General features: G+C 42.2%; 1 long non-coding RNA gene across 1 annotated transcript in view; it reads left to right on the forward strand.

Annotated features, from left to right (window-relative positions):
- The window catches only part of LOC112947550, a 36,521-nt gene extending 22,758 nt beyond the window's left edge, over positions 1-13,763 (forward strand). Inside the window, exon 2 of the long non-coding RNA XR_003249428.1 lies at positions 13,655-13,763. This is a non-coding gene — a long non-coding RNA (uncharacterized LOC112947550). The remainder of the gene's footprint in view (positions 1-13,654) is intronic.
- Positions 13,764-24,705: the final 10,942 nt, after the last annotated feature.

The following is a 24,705-nucleotide window of genomic DNA, read 5'->3' on the forward strand; positions in this document are numbered from 1 at the left end:
ATTTATACATGTGTTGCTTCCAGGTTTTTTATTGATATTATAACACCTGGAGGAGAGGACTTTACAGCTCATCTTTATGATCCATGGCTAGGTGCTCACTCCCTATAATCCTGCACCAGGTATCAGAACTCACTTCAATGGGGGGAGCTCCGGAAAAACTGGAATCACCAAGAGCTCCAGAGCTGACCGAGGAGGAACCGTTCACAGTGCCAGGCCCTCGGCTAGGGAAATTTTACCATCATAAACTCAGAGAGAGGCCCAGTTTCCCAAGGAAATGCAAAAACTTGCCTGTGCATTATATATATATGTGTGTGTGTGTGTGTATCTGTGTGTATATATAGGAATATATGTGATAGGAAAGTGTTTGAGTAATGGCTTGGCAGCAATTCTGCAGGTAACCAACAGAACTGATCTAAAAGAGAAATGAGATGCTGTACAGTAATGCAGGTTAGAGGATCTGGTGATCTCGATGTAATTTGTTGGCAAGGGGATTCAGAAGTGATGGATGTCTTGTAATTACAGAGATGAATGCAGAATATCTTCTGCAGGTGTAGATGCTGTTTAACTGGTGTCATTCCTGAATTTCACTTAAAAGTGCCATTGATTTAATGGTTTGTGGAGCGGGAGCCCTCACCCTTGAAGGAACGTGTGTTGTCAGTGCGCTCGGGTTTTTAAATTCACTTTGATACTCGCTCCTTTGTAGCTCATTCCCCTTTCTAGATTTTAAAGGATTGGCATTAATTGAAGCAATGGATGCTCACAGATGTTTTCATCAAAAGCTTTAAACTTTTGGATGTTTTTAGCATACAAGGACTATTATCCAGTATGTTATAGTTCTTTATGTGAAAATGTATTGCTCTGTACCCACCAAAATGATGCTTTGGCACAGGCTGTTACTTTGAGATACAGTTTCTTAAGTGATGGGGAATGGCATTAACTCCCTAGTGCTGAATCCATGAGTGCGCCCTTGGGCTTGCCTTACTTGCTTCTAGATCTGACATAGAAATTCTGACAAATACAGTTTTCTCATTAAAAATAATAGCTTTATTTCCAAAATTTGAGACCTCATCCCCCCACTGCTGTTCTTTCTTTTTTTTTTTCTTTTTTTTTTTCCCCCCCAAGCACAGTGTGATTTAGACTCTTACATAGCGCTCAGGGCAGGCTTTAGAGCCCTGTTCTGTAAAATGTTAAAGAATTCTTCAGTGCAAGTTTGAAATGGCATCGGCTAAGCGTGGGACCGATCAGTGCTGGGGGAAACCTTGAAAGCTCCGAACCTGTAGCTCAGGGCTGTGCTGCAATTCTCAGCATGAACAGAAGCATCTGTATTATCTCAGTTGCTGAGGTAAGGCTCAGATGCAGGATTAAGAGTTACATTAGCACACAGCAATAACACATCAATCAAAAAAAGCTGAACTTTCCCCATGCAGTTATGCTGTGTTAAGACAGTAAAGGAAAGTAAGAAAAAAAGATGCTGAAACACCTGGAAAAAAATATTTCATGGACAATTATCCTTATCTCTCTTTGAGATATAACATGAAAAGGCAACAACTTCGTAATTTTAGATACGCTTTTTACTCTAGTCAATGGCAAAAGGTTTCTGCTGTCCATGTCTTAAAGCTGCTGAGCCACCAAACTGTGTCTCTTACTGCCTCGATGGATTTCCCCAATGGATGAAATGCTGTTTCTGTGTCCTCCCTAAAACTGCAACCGGTTTTTGATGCCTTGAGCTGGGATGTGGTTGAGGAATGCCGTGGGTTTAGGAATCCTCATTTGCTTCTCTTCCACAGCCCTCTCGGGCACCTTTAAGCCCAAGCAAACTTTGGTGCTCCAGCTTCAAAGCCGGAGTAGAAGCTTCATCTTCCATTGGAGTTGGGCTGTTTGTTGGAGTTTCTTAAAGAAACTGTGGCCATAAAGTCTGTGTGCAGGCCAATACACGATCTATAATATATGTCTCTTCTGGCATCTGTCTGTTGAGATGCATCAGAGCAGCCGCTCTCTTCCAAGCGCAGCGCTTGTAGCCTGAGCATTTCTTGCAGTGAGTGAAGAGGGGAAGAGAGTGATTAATACCCAACTGGTGTTAATTAGCAGCCTCCATGCCAGAGGGCTGGTAGTTTAAATGCCTGATTCCCTACAGTGCCACATAAACACGGCATCGTTAGCCTTTAATTTTCAGTTTCTTTCTTGCAGTTTTACTTCTGAGGAGAAGCACCTCTATGTGCAGGTTCCCCTGGGGCCGTGGGGGCTGCATGGAGGACCCTTCCTCCTCTTGACATCCTCGTGGATGTGCAGGGCTGGCAGGAGAGGAACAGAGGGGCAGAGTAACCTACGGGCTGAGCTTGTCGTTGCCTTCCGTGGTATGAATGGCATAACCTCCATGGAAAGCTTGGAAAAATAATCCTTGACAATGGTGTTAACGGGACAGATGCAAGATCTGTTTTTGTTGGGGTTTACATTTTTGTTGTCATTTTTGAACTTTGTTCGTCTCTAGGAAATGCTGTTTTAAACCACACTCCTGACCATCTCATCTTCTCATTTTCCTTTCAATATTTGCCATGAGAGAAACTGAATCTGAACTGGCTTAATAATGCTGCAGTTTCAGAGGACGTACAGAGCTTGCAGTCACTTCTCAGTGTGCTGGAAGCCAACATGATCCCTGGTTTCCCAGAAAACTGTGGATAATGGGAATATTTGTGCAGTTCTGGCTCTGAGTCCAGCCTGCAGAATCTAGTGGTTACCTTGGTCTGTTCGCAGGAAAGACAGAAACTACGACCCAGTGCTCAGGCTGGTGCAGACTTGGCTTTATTTTCCAAGGGTATTTTGCACATAAATATTTTTTTAAAGAGCCTTTTTTCCCCATGTTTAATTCCAGATTACAGCAGCACGGGTTCGGATAATTCAAGCGGATACAATATAGGCTTCTTGTGATTAGGGTAGGGTAACTTTGAGTGGAAGTGGTACAGATTTCCTTAAGAACATAACAGTATCTTTCCATAGGATTTTGCATGAACAAAGCTATTAATAAACATGGATACAATGCAGTCATTTCTTATTGTCAAAGAGGCCTTTCACATCAGATGTTTAATTTGAGCATTTTTAAATTGAAGCCCATACCCCTTCACTTCAAGCAGTGCTTTTATTTTAACTTTTCTTTTTGGAAAATTTAAATGATCACTCAAACTAAAGACACCATTTAATTGCACGTCAGACTAGAAATGTTGGGCAGTTTAAAACACTTTTCAGGACACCCAGCTCATCTTACATCTGTCACCAGGTCCTGTGCAGCGCGTCAGGGTGAGACCCTCTGATGCTGCTGCGCCCGTTACTGCAGGTAAAAGGTGCTGAGAAAAATCTACTTTTTATAAATTTCTAAATTTTCAATTTTTTATAAACAATTTTATATTATTTGTCTCTATAGAGTGTTTTGATTTCCTGGGGCTAGGGAGCAGGCTGCTGGGTCTCTTGGCACGGGGAGGCAATGGGCACTTTGTGCTGAACATTACATTTAACCCTTGAGCTTCCTTTCAGAGGCTGTCCCTCCTCACAGCTGCACCAGACCTCAGCAAATGAAGCCTGCAGAAACAGGAAAGTCGCCACAAGCTCCATTTAACACCCGGGTGCTTTTTTCCTTCTGTCGCAATAACATAGGGTTCATTAAACACCCCATGAATTTTGTTATTGAGTTGTTTCTGACACCCTGCCCTTGCCAAAGTCTCCACCTACTATTAATGTGCTAGCACTTTCCTTCAGCGACACTTGTGTTCTTATAAAGTCTCTTTATCCGTTGGAAAACGTTCTTTGCCTCTTCCTCTGCTGTTTTCTCTGGTATTTCTCCCCATTTCTCTGCAGTGTCCCTTGTGAGGCTGCATTTGTGCCTGTCAAAGCCAAGAAACCACAATAATAATCTCTTGCCTAACTATGCACTTATCCTGAGATTATTTGTTTTGAGGAATATACTTGAAAGCTGGGTTAACAGGGAGGCCCCTTTCTGCCACGAAGCATCTTTTTATTCTATTGATGTTCGTGTTAAATCCCAGTTTACATGTCAGATTCCAAGTTTTAAAGTGGGAATAATAGTCAATTAAAGGTGCTACTTTTAGGAAGAAGTCATTGTTTGCACATTTGTGCCTTGAAAGAGGCTCGGCTCTGAAGAAAAATATATTTAGGAACCAGAAGTAAAAGCAGCAGCATTGCACAGTAAGTCTAAATCCTATCACACTTGATATATACATACATATATAATCTTAAAGCAGTGAGACACGAAGCGACGTGTCTGGAAGCCAAGCGGGTGACAAAGGGCGACGACTTGGCAGGGGGCAGGACTCGGCCCCCGCAGCCGCCGCTCTGGAGCATCTACCCACATTCAACCAGACATTTCCTCGAGCTCCTGCTAGCCTCTTGTCAGCCGCTGCTGCTCTTCCTTTCTGGTCTTGTTTTATTTCCTTCCAACCCCCAATTTCAGTTTCTTCTTGGCAGCACATCCTGGGCAGAGCTCGGCAAGAAGGCTGAGCATCTGGGGCAGCTGAGGAGCAAGAAGCAGAGCTCTGATTTCCATAAAAACCAGGTTAATATTGCTGCAATTTTAAGATGAAAGTGTGGAGTCGAGCGCATCCTTAGCAGGAATACAGTTGTATCCACACAATAATACAAATGTTTTTAATGCTTCAATTATTAGTATGTATACTACTACTACTATACTACTTTGAAAAATAAGAGCAAATACAGTGTGTGAATAAAATTGTTGCCTCGTGGTGTAAGGAAGATGTGTTAGAGCATGTCAGACTGCAGAGGATTCACCAAAATGAAAGAAGCCCTTGCAGTATCACAGAAAAAGTGATAAGTATTAAATATAAGGTGTATTTATTCTATAAATAGTGTGCAAATCAAAGGGGTGGACACAAGAGGGTAATTTATCGCGTTGGGCAGCTTCACTGTGGAAAACACTTGATGCTCTTCATTTGGGCACAAGTGAAATGCTTTTCCTGATGAAAATTAATGTGTTTTAATCTGAGTGACAAGTTAAAAACAGAAAAAAAAAAAAAAAAAAAAAAAAAACTAAAAGGCAAAACATAATCATGTGATAGACGGGAATACTATTGAGTGCTGCTATTAAGGCTCTGGCTGTATTAGATTCCTCTAGAAAATGCAGTTGGAATTTGTAAGAAGACTCTGTGATCTGCTCTGGAGGTGAAGGAATGCGTGGATTCTGTGCTTTCCCCCTCCTCAGGTGTTAACCTTAATCATCCTGTTTGTTTTTATTTGTTTTCTTGCTGAAAACCTGGATTTTCAGCAATATTTTACAATAGGAAGCTCTTCCCCCTGCACACACTTCTATAGAATTAACTTTATTGGTGCAGTTCAGGAGAGCCAGTGTTTAATCTGCAGAGGGATCTGCACTTTGTAAACTATAAAAATAATAGGGGCACTTGGAGGGCTGTCTGAGCAGTAGTGGTGTGGGAGTAAATAGGAGCTATTTGTTTGCTTGGTGGGAAAAACCTGCTGGTAAAAAGCAGGGGTTTGAGCGGAGAGCTAAAATATTTCATGCATTTGTAAAGCAGCAGCGCGGTACTTCAAGCAACATGCAAAGTAAATAATATAGATAAAAGTATTAGAGCTTGGGAAGTAAAAAAACAAAAGAAAAAAATAAACAGACCTTAGCTGGGTTTTTATCTGCTTGGTTTTCATATGATAATGCAAATGGCTGTTTGCAAATCTGGAGTTTTGATGGCTCTTTTCTCCTGTTCCCTCTAGCTGCTTCACCCTCCAGCACTGCTGTGCTAGTGGAAAAGGCTCTGTTTACCTTCTGAAATCACTATTTCTCTCCTAGCCAGCCCTTCTAGGTGTGTTACCTTCTTTTCGGGGTATGGCTACACATAACAGGCAAGCGCTCCGCTATACTCATGTAGTGTCATATGGTTCTCCGTTACTTTCTCAGTTTTTAATGTGCTCTTTGTTCTTTGCCTCTGTTTTTACCTGCTGGACTGTATAAATACAAGAGACTTCATTGCACCCACAGCAGTGAACAGCTCTGTTCTGATTGCTCTGATCTTTAAAATCAGAGTTTCTCTGATTTATGCTCACAGTAGATCAGCACCGAGTGTTTTTAAGTGCAGATTCATTCACAGCTACAGCTGGCGAGTTTTATTTGTATAGGTAAATATGGATTAAAAGCAGAGCAGCTGCTCCTGCCTGTCCAGCCTGGAAGTGTTGATGGCTGTGCCAAGAAATCCAAGCTCGGCCTGGTGCTGTCTTTCCGCTGCTGGGAGTCACGTTGAGCAGCCGGGTGTCCTTCCGTTGGGAATAATCCCAGCCTGGACAGCGCAGTTCTGTTGCAGCAGCCTCTGTGCCCGTGTTGCAAAGAGCAGCGCATCTCCTTTCCTGTTCTCTGCAAAATGAACCTCATCTCAGGTCATGGATGAGCCACCGTGTTTATCCTTGTTTTCAAGCAGATCCATGAATTTTTCAGCCATTGTAGAACAACTTTTGGGGGCTTTCCCAAAAAGCCTGGGGTTTTCCAGGCTTTTGCATGTCGCCCTCTGACTTTCCCAGGCCCAAACGTATGATTTGGAGTGAAGGTTGCAGCAGGGTGGGTTTTGTCCAAACTCAGACCAAGCGTGAACCAAAGCCAAGACTTCTGCTGGAAAGAAGTAGCCAAACATTAAGTAGAGAAGGGAAAACAGAGATAAAGAGGATTCTGTGGGAGCTCTGCTAGCAACAGGCTGCTTTTCTGAGCTGCTGCAGCGCTGCTAATGCTCACAGCAGGGGTTCCTAGCAGTGTGGAGTGACAGAGAAACCTGCTCCAGAGGGAGCTTCTATTTTTCTCCTATTTTAAACTAACGAAAAGCTTTCTTTTAACATTTTTTTTTTTAAGGAAGAAATTGAATATCTTCAAGAAAACAGAACAGAAAACGGGCTCTAATTCTTGCAGATGTGGAGGGGGGCTGTTTTAAATTGTGATATAACACCCACATATTTCAAGGTGATGGCTGCTCACTCCTCACATTGGCATCAAACTTTTCTCAGGAAGTATGAGAAAAACATCTTAGAGAGGGTTAAAGGAAAATTTCAGGAATGGATTCAGGATTCTAAGTTGGGGTGTTTAAATAGGGTAGCGTGCGGCAGTTCTGTGCAGTTTTTAATACAGAAGAACTAAACCAGCATGGGTGAAAAGCTGTGAGCTGTGGGCCTGTGTTTGCATGGGCCTGAGGCAGTTGTCCAACCTTGGAAATGTTGGAAATAGATTCTGGCATCTGGTTTGAGTGACCAGCCCTTGGAAATGTGGTTTCTCCTTGACTTCCTCGGGTTTGATATCTATTTGCTAGCAAAACCAGGACAATATCAACTTGGCACTAATGATTTCTCACAGATCAATTTGAAACAGAACCCTGAGCGCTTCGAGACGTGTTGCTGAGGGAAGGCTGGTTGTAAGAATTGCTGTTAATTGCTCATTATTTTAATGTTTTGTCGCGGTTAGACATTTCAGGAGGTTGAATTAGGAGGGAGCGCGTCCTCTGCCAAAGGCTTGGCGAGAGAAACAGCTCCTGAGTACCTGGGTACTGCTGTCCTAGATGGAAAAATATTCTGTAGCATTACTGAAAATGAAGTCCTATGCTGTGAATCTGACACATACCAAATATGAGACAAGAGAGACCTTTGCATTAACTGCATGTGGTCTCAAGCCACCTGCTTCAACGGATTTGGTATTTCTTAAGAAAGCAGGGAATAGCTGTCCCTACTCGAATAGCCAAAGGAAGAGTCAGGTTTGCTTTTACCTTGTGTGAAAGCAAAAAGTTCATCTATATGTCCTTAATGTACGTCTATAGCCAAAGTCTTTGGAAAAGTTTGCCTTTTGTGAGGCTGTTAGGTGACATTAACTGCATGCAGAGCTGACCAATGCGTCATAAAATCCTTTTGGGTCTCTTATGAGCTTCCCTATGGGTGAATGATGGGAGAAGGGAGCGCTTGCTGGGAGAGGACTGGGAATTTTGCATGAGCCAAAGAGCCCGGCTGGTTTTGTTGTGCTCCTTGAGACAGATGGGAATTTGGGTGCGTCGTTTCTAATGGAATGAAGCTGTGCCAAGTACCTGACTGTCATAAATGGGAGGAAGTAAGAAGTAAGCTGCAAATGCTGCTGACAGCTCCCGCTAAAAAAAGCAACTAATTAAGCTGCGATTGAAGAATTTTCTATTCCAGGAAAATTTGAGAATTCAGTTGTTCCTCATGAGAGCAAAACCCCCTTCTCTGGAAGAGAAACAATTAATTACTCAAAAGCAAGGGGAAAGGAAGGCTTTGAGCAATCTGAATGTCCCCTCTCACTCATTTTGAAGAATGGCGTATTTGCATGGATCTAAACTCACTTATTTTATTGCAATGCAGTCCTACACTGAATTATGCTTCCACTACGAAATACAAGTAGTATTTTGACCCCAAAATGCAGAAATTGTTGTTTTGCAGAGACTCCGTCTGCATACTTGACCGTTTCAGATTTTTATTTGTTTAAGTCACTGATGCCAACAAAAATGTGTTGTGAGATGTTCCAGGGAGCTATAAAACCTGTCGCCACATTTGTTTGTGTGGACGGATGGTAAAAGCTCTTGCTGGTACAGGTCACAGCAGCAGCGCTGCCTTGTTTACCTTGCCACTCTTGGAAGTTTTTTAATATCAACTGCTATTGCCTTTAACGACGTACGTTACTACCCTAGGACTTTATTTTCAGAATAACAATTTGCACAGCTGATATTAGGGGACAAGATATTTGTGTTAAATGAAGTGAGGTCTGTGTTTGCTGCACGTCACAGGCTCACCATTGTCAGTCACGTGTTCTGATTAGTTTGATTAGTGAGTATAGCATCCCATTCTGTTGTTTTATGTTATTTTATGCTATCAAATCTTTATGCAGTAAAATACCTTCCTTGCTGATCCTTAGCCTTCAATAAAAATTAGAAAATTGTATTAAAAATAGTCAAAAATAATTCTCTTGTGGATATAGTCTTTCCTATTTACACTTAAGCGAAGACTATGGCTGTTTTAGAGATACTCACCTTTGGTTCCCTTCAGTTTGCTCATTTACAGGGGAAGAAAAAAGAATGAAGCCTCCCAAAACTCCTAAGCATATCAGAATGCCAAAATGCCTTCTAAATTAAGATAGCAGCTGAGAATTTACCTTCTGGTCCTTGCAACCACTCATCGTTTATGAAGGGAAGGAAGCTCTCGGTGACTGAAAACGGCCCATTTCCTTAGTCAAGGAGTCTAGAGCCTCCAAAGGGCAGCGATCATTGAGAGGAGCTTTTTAATTAGGCTTGCTAAACAAATGCTTAATCTTTCTGTGCAAGTATTTATACTCCGCAAGCAGCGCTCTCTGCCTTTGTTAAACATTGATTAATATCGTAGGCCTCTCGCCCATTAGGAAGATCATTAAGTCTGATTATTAAGTATGGGAGCAACAAGCAGAGTCGCAGTGCTGGTTGCAGCAGTCTCCAAGGTTCCTCTTCAGGTCCCTCTCCTTTGGGAATGGTCATCCTGGGGGAAAGCAGAGGGGAAGGCGCCATGAGGAGGAGGTATTGACTGTGACTATTGAATATTGACTGTGACTATTGAATATTGACTGTGACTATTGAATATTGACTGTGTCCCTGTACTTCTGTGTCATTCTTTATGTGTGCTTCCTTGAAATGTAGTATCAAGTTCAGACAAGCAAGGAAGGAAGGGCCTTCCCCTTCCAGTGCTCTCCTGCAAGCTTATGTTTCCTTGGAGCTCCCAAACATCATTCAGAGGAAGGAGAAATAAAACAAAGAAAAGTAATAGATCCCTCCCCCTCTAGAAAATAAAATGAAAAATGTGCTTGCCAGTCGTGTGCCAAATTTCCATCATTTTAAACACAGGCACGTGTCTCTCCTCTCTAAGGCTGCCGTTTTAAGAAATAATAACGGTAATAAAAAATACAAATGCAATCCAGGCTTAAGTCAATAACTAGGTGCTTTTGTTGTCTTCCAGTTTCTCATCCTCAGCAGGTCTCTGGATCCATCCCAGCTTCTGTGCTGAGGGCTCCTCCTCTCCTGAACCTCTTTAGATAGCAGAAGAGCAAGTCTTGTCCCAGAGGAAGCCCTCATTTGGCTGCCCCTTTCCAAAATACAGGGTTTGCTCTTAAAAGTCTTCACTAGGTCACAATTCAAGCAACAAAACTGACTAAAAAATTAGGGAGCAAAGAAAAATAGCTAGAAAATAATGTTCAGCTGATGGTGCACTGTAGATGGTAAATTGAATAAAATGTAGATAAATACTTCTCTTGCTGCAAGATTAATGCAGTGTTTTGAAATGGGAATAGCCAAGCGCCTGTGCAGGCTGGAGGCTGCATCCAGCTTGTGGCTCCGGGTGTGTGGGAGCCGTCCCTGGAGCTTCTCACTCCCTGCCTCCGTGTTCATGACTTTCAGGGCCTGGTGCCGGAGAGGAGAAGAGGAAGAAGCTGGTGAGGCAGCACGTGCTGTTGGGGACTGGATTTCACTACACAATCTGTCAGGCTGTTGGAGGAGAGACCGTTAACCAGTGCTGGTAAGGAGACACGAAGTCTAATTTTTCAGACAAGTGTGCGTGGAAATAATTGCTTTATATTTTCGCTGAGCAATTGTTTGATTAATCGTGGGAGTCAACGTTTTCAGTGAGTATCTGCCTATGAAAGCCTAAATGCTGGGCTTCTGCAGCAGCATCTCCGTTAGCCTTGCAAAGGGGATCTCAGGCCCCTTAAAGCTTGCAGCTCTCCTCTATACCTCCCAAATCCATTTAGCTTTCCCATGTTTTCTGCATTTCCTCCCTCCTTAAGTGTCCGACCTATCCCCGCTTAAAGATTCCGTTTTTGGCGTGTGTTGCCACAGGGCAATCTGGGAGCGAGAAAGCTGCAGGACTCGGGAACACAGCGTTTATTTGGGAAGCAGAAAATTTATTTATTGCAGGTAGCCAGTATTTCCTGTTCTGACATTCATGCAGTTCATATAACAATCTAGGCCCTGTTCAGTACCAGTTTTACCTGGATTCCACCCCAAAAGCATTTCTATGTCCTCTACAAGTAAAACTTAAAATTATTTGTATAGTTATGTGTATAGATATATATATATGGTACTGTTATGTACACACACATGTAATATATAAATAATTCAGAGTTTTGAAAGCACAGAGAACTTTAAAAGGAAAGGCTTGGCTAACTTTTTAACTAGGAACCAGGAGATGATGTAGAAGTCGGTGGGTTTATGAAGTTTAATGGGACGGAGAAGTTTCGGCCTTGCCTAAAATTAAAACTTTCTATTAAAATATGTTACTTTTCTAAAGAGCATATTACAAAGCAGTTAAGTAAAAAGCACCTTTAAGTATCTGAGTGTCTTGTTCTCACTAGAATTCGTGGTTATATTGGCTCAAGTGGCTTAGTGTGAGCTTCTTTGGGGGGCTGCAGAGAGAACATTCAAAAACAGAATAAGAAGCTCAAATTGGCTCCCAGATTCAGGAACCTTAGGGGACATCAAAGCTTGCATGACTGGGAGCATGTGACGTGTTCCCTGTTCCATCCCAGCACTGAAAAATCAGCTCTTCTTTCTTTAGGCTTCCTTAACTTCCCAGACCCTCTTCCCGTATTGAAGTGAGCAAGTATGGCCTTCCTGAAAGGAAGCCGAGTGAAATCTCTTATTCAGAGGAGGCCACAGGTGGGTGGCAGAAGCACAAATGTAAATTTGCTGGCTCTTGATACAAGACTTTATTCCTTGAACAGCAATTTATTCCCACGGAAGGAATAAATACTCTGAATATTTATTAAAAGAAACTGCATCCCTCTTAAGGAGTGAGCTGAAGAAATTGCTGCACAGAACTCTGTTCCCCACTGAGAGTTATTATCTGAAAATTAAACTGTTGGGTAAGATCTGGGAGTACTAAACCTTGTTTTTTAATAAAAAGTTATTGTGTGGTAATAAGATGATGTTTCTTTTGTATTTGTGCAGAGCTGTGAAAATGTGATGAAGAACATCTAAGTTATGAGCTGGGAAAGGGTAGATGAAGGATTAAATGTGATGCTCAGCAGTGAGTGGAATAGGGGAAGATCGGCCGGTGACAGAGACACCTGGACGTGGGGAGAGGGAAAGGTGCAGCAACGTCAGTGCTGTTTGCTGTTTCTGTATGATTATTAATAATGAAAAGTGAGATGCTAGCAGATGATTTAAAAAAAATACATTGAATTGGAATTTAATGGAGCGTAAGAGCAAGCGAGGGGGTCATTGCCAAGTTCTCCTGGACGGCCACTTGTTCACAAGGAGCATGGAGAGAAATTGGGAATGGAAGGAGGTGGAAACAGGTAGTTACAGGCAGCTGTGGGGGGTGCATCTGATGAGCAGAGTGGAAAGACCTGGGTGTTTCCAGGTGTGTGCCGGGTGTTTCCAGGTGGAAGGTGTTGCCAAGTGTTTCCGGGTGTGTGCCAGGTGTTTCCTATCACCTTGTGTGTCCTGCCAGCAGGAGGAATGGCTCTAGGGAGGCCCCTGGCTCCCTCCCTGCATCTCTAGGGCCAGGGCCGAGGGTCAGAGGGAGCCCCGTGGTGAGTGGGGCTGGAAGGGGCGTGCGGAGCCTCTCGGAGAGCCCCGGCAGCACCCGGAGCTGCTGCAGCGCTCGGTGGCCTGCGCTAAAGGCAGAGCTTGGTAGCATTCAGCAGCTTGATACAGTTGGAGATCACTATGGAATATCATAGGCCCTAGGGTTGTAGACAGAGCAATTCTCTCCTTATCAAAAGGTCGACAAAAAACTTAAAAACTTTAAAATTGGCATAGTAAAACCTAGACTAAGGCAAGAAAAATAACAGAAAGCAGCCGCAGAAACGTGACTGTGATTTCTGTGGAGTTCCCTGCCGCTTGGCCGGGCTGGGGATGTGGCTAAATGCACAGGAGCTGTGATTGCTTGGAGGACACGCGAGGGAGGAAAACACAGAAGGAAGAAATGCGAGGAGTTAATTATCACCCGGTACCTGGGCGGCGTAAAAGACGAGGAGAAGCTTAGGGAGCTACTCGAGTGTTAAGTTTTACATTGCACAGCTGTAGTCAGCAGTGTGCGCTGGCTTTGTACCTTGGCATCCTAGTAATTATTTGTGGATATACACGAGGGGCATGACAATTGTTTGAGATGCATTACTGTTGAAAAGGAAGGCTGTCATCTCTAACAGGCTGGAAGATGCTAAAAATAACAGGTTTTGTGATCGATGTTGAGCATTAGCATGGCATCAAAACCATATAAAGCATGCGAGCAACAACCTTGCTGCTGAACTTGCCATAAAAGACTTTTGAGGGTAGTGAAATCAGGAGAGTTGGGGAGTTATTAGTTCTCTGCAGCGAGGAGATGAAATCAAAGGGAAGAGAGCTACTGATGACCAGGATTGTTCCAGTGAGAGGGAGCAGCATGAGGGAAGGAGCAGCAATATCCAAGGGAAGCAAGATTACAATTTTATGGAATGAAGGGCATGATATGAAGTCACAGCATGGCTTAAAATGAGCGATAGGTTACACATATTACATAGATTTAGTTTATATCTGTTACACATTAAAGCCATTAGTAATCCTTCCCTTGCTTGCATTCCACAAATGAGATTCCAACCGGCACTGCTTGTGAAGACCTTCATCTAGATGGTCTTTCTTTGCAGGCCACCGTGGGACCCGCTGACCTTCCAACTGCCCCCCACATCTGGGTCACCAAAGAGGGACAGTGGGCTTGTGCAGAGGACAGCACGACGTTCCTCTTTGCCACCTCCAGGAAGTGCTGCGGAAGCGGGAATCCTGTGCTGGAGACGGGAGAGACGGGTAAGCAGAGATGTCCGCAGAGTCACGTTGTCCTCCCATGCACAGTTGGGGAAGAGGCATCCTCAAAATCAGACCTACTGTGAGGGCCATATATAAACGTATATATATGCGTGTGTGTGTGTATATATAACGTATGTGTGTGTGTGTGTATATATATATATATATATATATGTACAGAACAGAGATAGATGCAAATCTGACTATTCAAAGCTCTTCCTCTACCTGGTCATTATTCAAGGAATAGGAGATGTCCCCACTGGAGCCAGGTGCCTCTCAGGGCCATCCTTTGGCGTGTCCAGCATCTCCAGCCCAATATTTTCACCTTGCAGATCAGGAGAGGCACCGCTGGGTTTTTTTCCCGCTCCTGGCTGCTCAGGCAAAGGCTTCACGTGGCGCGGGATCTACATTTTATCCTTAATCAAAGCTATAAGAAGCAAGTCTGCTGCACCTAATGGTAGGGGGGGGAATGGGGATTTGAGCAGGATTTGAAGTAGTGAAAATCATGAGGAGATTAATGATTAGGGGGAAAAAAAAAAGAACAAAGTAGGAAGGATTCCTGGAAGATGTGGGTTTAATGAGTGATTTGCAAGAGGAGAGAGAGGGCACTTGGCAGAGGGATACGGAATTGCATGACCATTGTGAATTGAGCATTAGTGCAGTAATGGCTAGAGGGTTTTTAAAGATATAAAGAAGAATTACGTAATCCTGAAGCAGATGTAGAGAGTTCAGAGCTGAAATGGACTGCATGTGTGAAATGACGACGGGTATCTAGGAAGTCTGTCAACTAACCAGAGTGAGGAAGGCAATGGCTCAAAAGCCACTCCTGCTGTTCATGAGTGCAAAGTGGGTTCTTGTTTTATGGATGACACATGACAGCAAGTTTATCAATATGTATTTCTTTGCATATGTGATGTGGCATCGTCTCTGTTACTTTATAAACTGCTGTAACACTTCGTGCAAGGTGAGAATTGTACCAACAATTTCATTTCATTGTATGGGAGGCAAAAAAAAACCAATGACTGTTTCACTAAATTAAAAGCAGTGACACTGCCAAGTGCTTCATTTGCTGCCGTTTGACTGTTGTGTGCCTTGCAGAACAGTAAAATAGCTTAAGCCACCGCCAGCAATGTTGATCCATCAGCCTGGCTTAGTTAGACTCCATTTATGATTAACTGCATTTCCTGTGTTTAAAATGCCCAAGTCATTTCCAAGATGTGAAGCTTTTTCTAAAGCTTCCGTGGAGGAAAAAAGTGCATTTTATTGCATTTCGTTCTTCAACTAATTCCATAGTGCTACAACCAAGGATCCCCTGCAAGAGAAAAGCGCTCTGCCTTCATTACAATAACAAAGAGATAGGGTCAAACAAAGAGAGAGAAAAAGAAATAGAAAATTTCTGACACTTGACATAAATCTAGCGCCTTGGACAGTATGCAGTTGGGTTCTGTGTAAATTCTAATATACATTTTTGGTCAAATATTTGTATGATTTTCTTATTCTGCTTATTTTGCCCAATGGCCATGTTATTGTTATTGCTCTTCTCAGTTGAGTTTCTCTCAATCTCCATTTCATGCTGCACCAATAATCATCAGTAAGCACAAGAAAAGGCAGAGTCTTGAATCTTAATATGAACACAGGTGCAGAAGTTGGTCTTGATCTGATCTTTTAGAAACCTTTTAGAAAGGCCTTTGGTTTTCATTCTGTCAAATAATCCTTTTCTAAACAAAGCAAAGAACTTGGAAATCACTTTTATCTTTTTGAAGAAGAAGAGCAAGCCTTTTCCTGCTGGATACCTACTGTGAGGCAGGTTTATTGAGTAAATTAAAGCTTAAATCAAGAATTGAGGCATATCATGTTATATCACGAGCGTGAAGGGAAGATGTTGGTGCTGTGACGTTGTGCAAGTCATGGCGAGAGCTAATTGCTGCCTGATTTCCTTGGTAAGACAGCACGCTGAAAACAGGACAATTTCAGGACATTAAAATCCTGATTTTACAATTAAAATTGTCATTTTGATGTTTGATGGCAAGATTTAGCAATTTCCTGGTAGCACTATTCTGTAATGCAATTAGGTGCCTCGCTATCAGCGCCGGCAATCCATTAACATTATGTAAATCACAGACGTGACAGCTTTTTGACAACGCATGATAAGTAATAATGATGATGGAGCTTTATGGATTATTTCTCCCCTTGCTGCCTCGAAAACTGCTGTTTTTGACACCAGCTCGCACGTGTCTGCTGAGACTGGCAGGTGAGTTTTTAACGTAGCATTAAAATTTATGTGTGAAGCAGATGACTGAATTGTAGGATCTCGAGTGGAAACGCTTTCTTACGCGGCTAGGCTCTTTCTTAATCATTTTTCTTAATCATACAAGGCACAAAATCCATGGGATCTGAGGAGTAAGTGACGGGAATGGCATTGCCGCAAGGTGAGGACCCGTCCTGGCCAGCGTGGAAACCTTTGTGCTCACAGGAGGAGGGGATGTTTAGGCAAAACCCTAAGCACAGTCAGGTCTCTATCGAATTAAATAACTGCAGTTCTGTTGTTAGGAGAGATTTAACCCAATCTGCATCCCCCTGGGCCGGAGCAGCCTGGTGTTCACCTGGTTAGACCTGGTCTGTGGTTGCTGGTGTGACCAGGTGCCACGTCCTGGTGTTTCCCTTTGTGGCAGGAGAGCTGCTCTGCTGCCAAGTGGGAGCCGGTGCCTTTTGGAAGACAAACTCGATGGCAAAGGATATGTATAAACCTAAGAGAGAACGGGGTGGCAATCTGTGACTCCAAACGTTTGCTAACTTACTTTCCCTCTCTGCCTCTTGTTAAAAGGATGCAGATTGCTGCAATTTAATGAGCCAAGAATCAACATTTTCCTTCTGAACTCCGTGTGTCATAAACTGTCTTAGTCTTAATATCTTCCTTTTTTTTTCTCTATTTCTGCCTTTTGGGAACATTTCCAATTTTTCCCCTCTTCTCTCCCTAAGAAGTATGCAGTAGTAGGGTTTTTTTTCCCCCCCCTAACAAAGAGAAGAGTTCATTAATTAATAATACGAGCAAAAGCTGTCAGTCGCTCAGTGCAACGAGTAAAAAGGAAGGCAAATTTAAGAGCCTGCAGACACCCCACAATAGGAGAATTGTGGTTCAACCTCTGCCTATCTAGTGCTGCATTGTGTCAGTTCTCAAATTCCCACTGTGTTTTCTTCTCCATCTGCATAGCAAAGAGACCATCATGTTTATAGATGCTATAAACATAAATAAACTCCATAGTGACTGGTAGCAGGGAGAGAGGTTTTTTTTCTGTTTGAAAGATGATCTAATTTTAGCGGTAATTAGACCTGGTGGAATGGTCCATATATCTGCTTTTATGTACAGATATCTTCTTCTCATGTGCATGCATGCACATGTCCACAGACTTTTAAGTGTCTATACCGAGATGTGCTTATTTGTATGTAAATTTGTATGTATTTAATTTGTAATTGTAATTTGTTTGCCTTTAAGTACCAGTTGTTGCCTGGATTTGGTAACTCCTCCACTCGACTCCAAAGATGTAAGGTCCTGGTTCTGTTCCTGAGTAACTTCTCAGTCTTCATTTTGATAATATGAACTGATAGTGTCCTATAAAGCCCTCTCTGGACTGCACATTCTCTACCTGCTCAGCAATTTCAATTTATGGGGACTTCTAATTGTTCCTATCCATTAAGAAAATGTGGAGAAAACAATCTCAATATGCCTATAAATACAGCTGCAATATCAGATAAATAATGACACAGCATTTATACTGACTGTATATGAAAACTAAAGAAATATATATTTTTTTAACTTGGAAAAACTTCCATCTTCAAAACATACTTGTTCCGTTTCATGCCAAATGGCATTGCTATTTTAATGGAGAAGAATCTCTTGGAGTGTGCAGGGGTGATAGGGATATTGTCTTTCATCAGGACTCTAATTATAAGTAGTAGGGTTTCTACTTACATACCATGCAATTAATTCCTTAAATGTTTTATCTTGAAGAGAATCCCGGGCACAGTCAATTATGTAATTTCCCATCTTCTTGCCGTTCCGGGCGGATAATCACAGCCAAGCAGCCGAATTCCCAGTACGCAGCACAGCTGATCTAGGGTTTCAGGTACTTGAGAAATGAAGAAGATAAACACTCACTTGGCCATAGAAATATAGATTTAACTGGAAATCTGTGAAGATTATTCAACCTGTACAGCCTGCTAGTGTTTTATATCCTTCTTTTAACCTGAGGAGGTTTGTAAATCTGATCATGGGAAGCCAGTTACTCCCTAGTACTTCCCATAGGCCTTCTCGGCACTTTTGATGGATGTTGTAGTTACTCCTTCCTAGACTCTCCGTCATCCATTTTTAGGATCCATAATTGCCAAATTATTAGTGAATATAAATGGAGAAAATATCCATTTCTGGCATTATTTTGGTTTATTTTTTTTAAAATAACTTTAAAAAGATCATTGCATTGAGCATTCATGATGTAAGAATAGCAAAATCACATGTGCCTCCTTGTTGTCACTTATGAGAATGATCCAGAGGGTCAGTGTATTGAGGTGGCTGCATGTTAAAACAAGTAAGTTTAAATAAGCCTGAGACATGTAAAGGAACAACAACTTGTTTCTTGTAATTTGTTCCTTAGAAATGTACTAAAATAGATTATAATGAATGTGAAATATTCAGTGATATTGGAGAAAAAAACATTTTTTCTCCTATTGTCATAGTCATTATGACAAGGTATTCACCAAGGCTATAATGCTGGTCTATTTAAGGAAGACTTCTTAAGTCTTAAAGACTGTGAAAGGAAAAATTTTATCATAATAATTAAAAATTTTAAATGCTTTATTACATCATTAATGATCAAGAGGAAGTCTATGACAATACCTGCATAAATAGAGACATTTTTAAATACTTTATCTGTCGAGGAACTGGGGAGTGCAAAGGAGGAGTTCACCTTTCAAAGCAGATTTTGAGGGCTCCCTGCAAAGGGTGCTGCGCTGTGGCTGCAGTTCTTTGGCTATAGATGGTGACCTTACAGCAGGAGCTGCTGGTGGCCTCTGGCTTTGCCCTGCATCACTTCTCTCTGCTGGGTATGGCAGCTTCCCATTTCTTTGAATTAATAAAAATGAAGCCTGGAGAAATTTGGGAGAAATTGGTTCTTAAAGGATTTGTAGCAGGGAAAATAGTTGGCTTTTTGTTTCAGAGCGAGTGACTTGCAGGGATTATAAACCTTCGGTCGTGTTTAATGTGTAGTAATGTCAGTTGAGATTCTGCTATTGAATTCATTTGACTTCAAATCAGTCCCTGAGAGGGCCTGTTTTCCGTGCAATTTAATTTGTGACTTTGAGTGACTCCTTTTAAACTCAGTAGCAGTGTTTGTTTCTGCTTCTAACATGTCGTCTTACTGCCTTTCCTCTCCATCTCACTGAGGAGAACAAGTAGGATCTACATCTGACCACGCACCAGGACATCTTAGTCTTGGACTAACTCGAACTGGAATTTTTTCATTTTAAAGGTCTGTACCAAAATCTGCTGCATTTGGCCGGGAAGAGAAGATCAAAGACCAGTTGTGTTGCTTTGGGGACGTAGACTTTAAGGCTTTAACAGATGCCATCAATCTGTTGCCTTCTAATGAGTTTCAGTGTGGCTTCCTTGAGTTAATTATCTCCTGACAAGTGTTTGTCTGCCATCAGTTCTGTTCTTCTGTGCTAGATTTCCAGAATTAAAAAAAAAAAAAAAAAGAAATCTGTTAACAATTCTTAATTGTAAAATACAGAGAAAACAACATCCTTTGGGTTTGAATAGTATGTTGGCAATAACATCCTTGAACTTTTTTTATATAACAGCAGTATTTCAGCTTGAAGGATGCACTTCTCTGGAAGAAAAAAGGCATTAAGCCACAAAAGCAAAAACACCAGTGGCTTTGTACACATAAAACACGGTCTTTATTCCCCTCCCCGCTCCTCATTCATGATTTTTATCTGAAAGGAGAAGATAATTCATGTCAAAATTAAATGCGTGACCCTTCTTTAGAAATAGGGAGCTTTTCAAGGAGGATCGTTAGAAATAATCTATTTAATGTCCTCTGGCATGATGCCCTGTTAGCTGCAATTTAATGACACTAAGTACTAAAGAATCTCTTCCAGAGCTTGGTGATGCCCTCAGATATAATTGTTCATGTAGCTGTTGATATTATGGTTTGCAAAATAAACAGTTATAAAGCCTTACGCTTTAGACTAAAAGAGGAGGTCGTATCAAGTAGAAAAAGAAACTTTTTCTAGAGATTGCATTGTCCAAATCTACCATTCTTTCTTCAGCTGAATAATACCTTCCTTTATGAAGAAAGATCAGGAATGAGAAGATAAATTGTGGATTTTCCACGTGAGAAAATACTCATTTTGCAAAGGTTTAAAGATCTCAACCAAAATTAATTCACCAGTGCTAGTAAGCAATACAATTTCAGCCGCATACACATTGAACTGCTCCTTAGCGATGAAAATGATTGGCCTAACATGCATCTTATTTGAGTGAAGAATATAGGTCTTGTTATACTCAAGGTCAAGACACAAAAATGTCTGTACTTCTCCCATTCTTAAAACATGTTAGTTGCTGTTCACTTGGAGCATTTTCATTTCAGCTGTTTGCTTTGGTTTGATGTTTGCACTGCAGTGAAAACTCAAATTTCAGAACGAGTGTTTCTGCTGGATTGGAATACATTAGAACTGTGTCAGGCCAAAGCCATTCTGGGAATATTTTCATTGGAAGAAAATGCTCTATTTGGAGAAAGAGATTTTTTTGCCCAGTTATTTCTCAAATGCAAGGAGAAGGCGCTGCTAAAGTGCAAAAAGCCTGAGAAGACTCCAGAGTTGGAGTGGCAGAATTTCAATATTTTAAGCGATTTTGCACCTTGGAGGCCCACCCAGAAGAGCTTTATTCCACACATCACATAGGAAAAAGCTAAAAGAGCCTGCAGAAGACCCAAGGTGGGCCTGAAACAGCCTTTAAAGAGAAGCAGGACGTGATGAAGCACCCAGGTGCAGCTCTGCAGCGTCCCGGCCGCGCTGCTGTCCCTGTGTTACTCGCGGGCAGCCTGCGCCCACCGTACTTAAAATAGCTGAGCCCCGTTTCGGGTGACAGTCATGAGAGCCGACACACACTCATTTCTTATCAGGTTTGCTCTGCGAGATAGCAGCAACCCGAAAAGGCTTCAGCTTCACTTTGTCAGCTCTGGCTACACACCTAGCCCAGTTTCTGCTTGCAGTATGTTGAGCTCATGGGTTGGGGTTTTTTGTTTTGGTTTTTGTCCAGACATCCAGAAGTCCTCCTGCATTTATAATTGCAGTCTTAAGAACCCCAAATCCTAAAAATTCCTTCCTGAGCTCTTGTCCAGCAGGCCTGGCATAAAAATCTCTTTCACTTCCACGTTTGAAAGCAGTTTTTCAGTGACAGTTTACAAAACCAGAGGCCAACATGTCCTGTCCTCCCACATCTCATGCAGCAGATCTTAGGAGAGGAGTTTCCCAGGGTGTTCCCTGTGTGGACTGTGGGCTGCCCGGCCTCCTGGGGCAGAAGAGCAGAGCTGCTCCATCAGTAGGAGCATCCATGCACATGGTCCTTTGGCAGCCCATTCCAGGAGGAATGAAGATGTTTAGGTATTAGGCTTTAGGTTAATCTTGATGCTTCTTTGAAGACATGAGGCCATGGACATCCATGACACCTGCATTTGAAATCCCATGACCATTAACTCAGCCCTCAACCCAACTTGAGCAGGGAGCACTTAGAGTTAAATAAGAATTGCATCAATGGGCTTACACAGTGTTTTTTAAGAGTCTTTGGCAGAAATTGCCTTCAGTTTGTGCGTGCAACCTGACGTTTCTCCTCTTTCCTCATTCTGCTTCTGTTCTTTGTAGAGTAGCAGGAAGGAATTTAGCACTGACAGAGCCCTGGGGACACAGGCTGCGAGCTGAGGACAGGAGATGTTGCAGCAGGACTTGCATTGTCTGCTCCAAACGAGGCCTGGGAGGTGACAATTATTGCTGAGCCCCCTGCCACTCCACGCTTGATCCTGGCTGCAGAGGCTCCCGCGGTTCCCATAAAAGTTACGGCTTTTGCCCAAGCCCAGGGCTTCTCTGGGCACATCCACACACCGACCTTTGCGAAAAAGAAATGGGTTTCTCCTCACTGCCGCCCACAAAGTCTTTAAATTAAGGTACCGTTTATGTATTTAGGTTTTTTTTTTTTCATTTTTTTTCAAAACCAAAGAAAAGAGGCCCAAGTATCTAAAAGAAGACAAATACCTCTTGGTTTGCAAGATGTATTTTATGGCGGTACTGTTTTATCTATTGAAAAAATACTCAACCTTGAAAACACGTTTTGAAGGAGGGAATCAAAATAAATTAGGCTGAGGTGGCTACTGATCTTCTGCTGTGATGGGTCTGCCCCTGTATGAGAAATGAGGTTTTCATTCCAGCAACTGCAGGGGTGCAAACCACACTGCACAGAGCACACAGTGAAGTCCTGGCTTGCAGGAAACCCCTGATTAATCTGACATGTAGGAATAATTCTCTTGAACCCTAACATGATGTTTACCTCGTGCTTCTGCAGTTTTAAATATTGTCTTTCTGCTTAATCACTTCATCTGCAAAAACGGCCTTGGAGAGTGTAGGACATGTTCTTGTCTATTTTGTTTTAATTTATAAAACAAACGTTTTTAGACTTGAAATCTTTACGCTGTGATCTTTGAATGTCTGAAGAAGTTACATAAACTGCCTAAACGTTATATTACCCTCATCCTGGCACAGCTCTGCATTTTATCAATAATTATAGTAGCAGTATCTTTATGGATCTTTACTTTGGTTAACAACATTGAGCTTAATCAGTTGCTTTTAACTTTCCTTTCTCCTTTTTTATATTTAAAAGATGCATCTAATTTGAAATATTGGCATGTAGACATATACATTTATATGTATGTACAGTATACACTGTGGATAAAAGATATTGATTAAAAATTGGAAATACTGTGCATTCATAAATATATCTGTTTCCAAAGTTCCTAATTTAGGCTGTGTGCTCCTGCTGGAGCTACAGTCTAGAAAATACAGATGTGAACAAGGCAGCTAAACCTAAGCGAGCCAAACTGGAGCAGAGAGATCTCATCAAGCTCACGACGATTATAAATACTTCACTAAATAAATAAATAGAGTGTATTTACAGGAGGAGCTGTTTCGTTAGGGGAATGTTGCTACTTGCTCAGGAAGGTGGGGTGAGTGGGCAGCCTCAGTTCTGTGGAAATTGGGTGGATGCTGAACCCAGTGTCCGAGAAGGCCCAGGAAAACCGACCTCCCGAGTGCAAAGCGGTTGCAAAACCTAACCTGGTAACGTAACGCTCCCTATGCTCCTCCAGGAGCAGTTGCATTTTGCCTTCTAATTTTAATTTGGAGAAAAGAAAGGAATCTCCTCATATCCGAGGTCCTGCCCTGTTAACATTCCCTAACATTTTCTTGTTTGAAAAATATGCCGCATAATCTGTGCGAGTAAAATGTTGATGCTCAGGTCGGATTTGCTCCGTCTCAGCCAAGCCTGTAAGCTCTAAAACCTTCTGAATGTTCACAGTGCACTTGGTTGCAGGGGTAGCATTTGGGCTGCTGGTGCAGCCTCTTCAGTACCAAGACTCCCTTTAAAAAATTGGTGGTGACCAAAACAAATGAAATCTCTCAGTATTTGGGGCTGAAACAGTTTATCAAATTTTACCCAGCAGCAATATTTTTATTTAAAATCAAGTCAAACTCTAATTATGCAGAAACCGTAGCAAAGGGAAACAAAAATGGAGTTATTTCTGAAAGCATTTCTGAAAGTATTTTTGACCCCTTTTAGCACAAAAAATCCACAAAAAGGACAGAAAGGCACAGAAAATGCCATTTTTGTATTTCTCTTAATGTCCTGTCAGGCCCTAAGGTTTCTATCTCCATACAGCCCCAGAAACAGGTAGTTAACGTGTTGGAGAGATGAGAGCCTTGGCCATGCCCCAGACCGGGCAAATAAGGGTGGGCAGAGAGAGCCCAACCTCGTCCCGCTGCAGATTGACTCCCCCATTCGGAGAAGGGCTGAGAAACGCGGGTTTCTCCCCGGTGTTTCGAGACTTGCAGTGAGTTAATTTGCAATTTTAGCCCTCGTTGGAATCAAAGCAAAGAAATCCATGCAGGTTTCCAGCTGCCTGGCAAGCAGCAATAGCTTCAGCCTCGCTACGATGCTTTTGTAGCAGGAAATTAACTTCCCAGGCACGGGGCTTGTTTTGAACCGCTTTAATTTCTTTCCTGGCTCCCGTTTCACGTCTCTCAATGGCCAGCGCTGCAGTCACTCTCATTTCAGGGCTCTGCAATAATGAATAAATAAAAAAACAACGTTGCTTAATTAATTCTAATGTCCAGATGTATCTGTTTGTGTTAAGTGTACTCTGAGAAGATGCCTGGATTATGAGGAGGTGCTAATCCATCCTTATTACAAATACGTGGCATAAGTGGCTGGAGCTGGGCCAGGGGCTGCCCGTGCCCAGGGAAGTTGCTCAAAAGGCAGCTGGGAGGCAAAGAGGGGAGCGGAGGAGGAGCTGGGTGAGCGCAGGGGGCCCCGGCGCTGCTCCCCTTTTATTCCCTCGACTAAACCAGAATCACTGCCATTGCTTTCATAATTGTTGAGCTGATCTTGAGACAGCTCGAGTTGTAAAATACTGCTGAGCCGCTCTTGAGACGCATTGAGAAATTACTTGATATGCTATTTTATACACACCTACTTATATTTTTATATTAATTTACATTTGAAGTCACCATTTACAATGAAATCTTTCCAGTTCACATTTTTTTTACCCTATTGTCAGAAGTTAATCTTATATTTTTT

The sequence above is a fragment of the Nothoprocta perdicaria genome, unplaced genomic scaffold, assembly GCF_003342845.1.
Source record: "Nothoprocta perdicaria isolate Ctin4 unplaced genomic scaffold, notPer1 scaffold_236, whole genome shotgun sequence".
Lineage (NCBI taxonomy): Eukaryota > Metazoa > Chordata > Aves > Tinamiformes > Tinamidae > Nothoprocta > Nothoprocta perdicaria.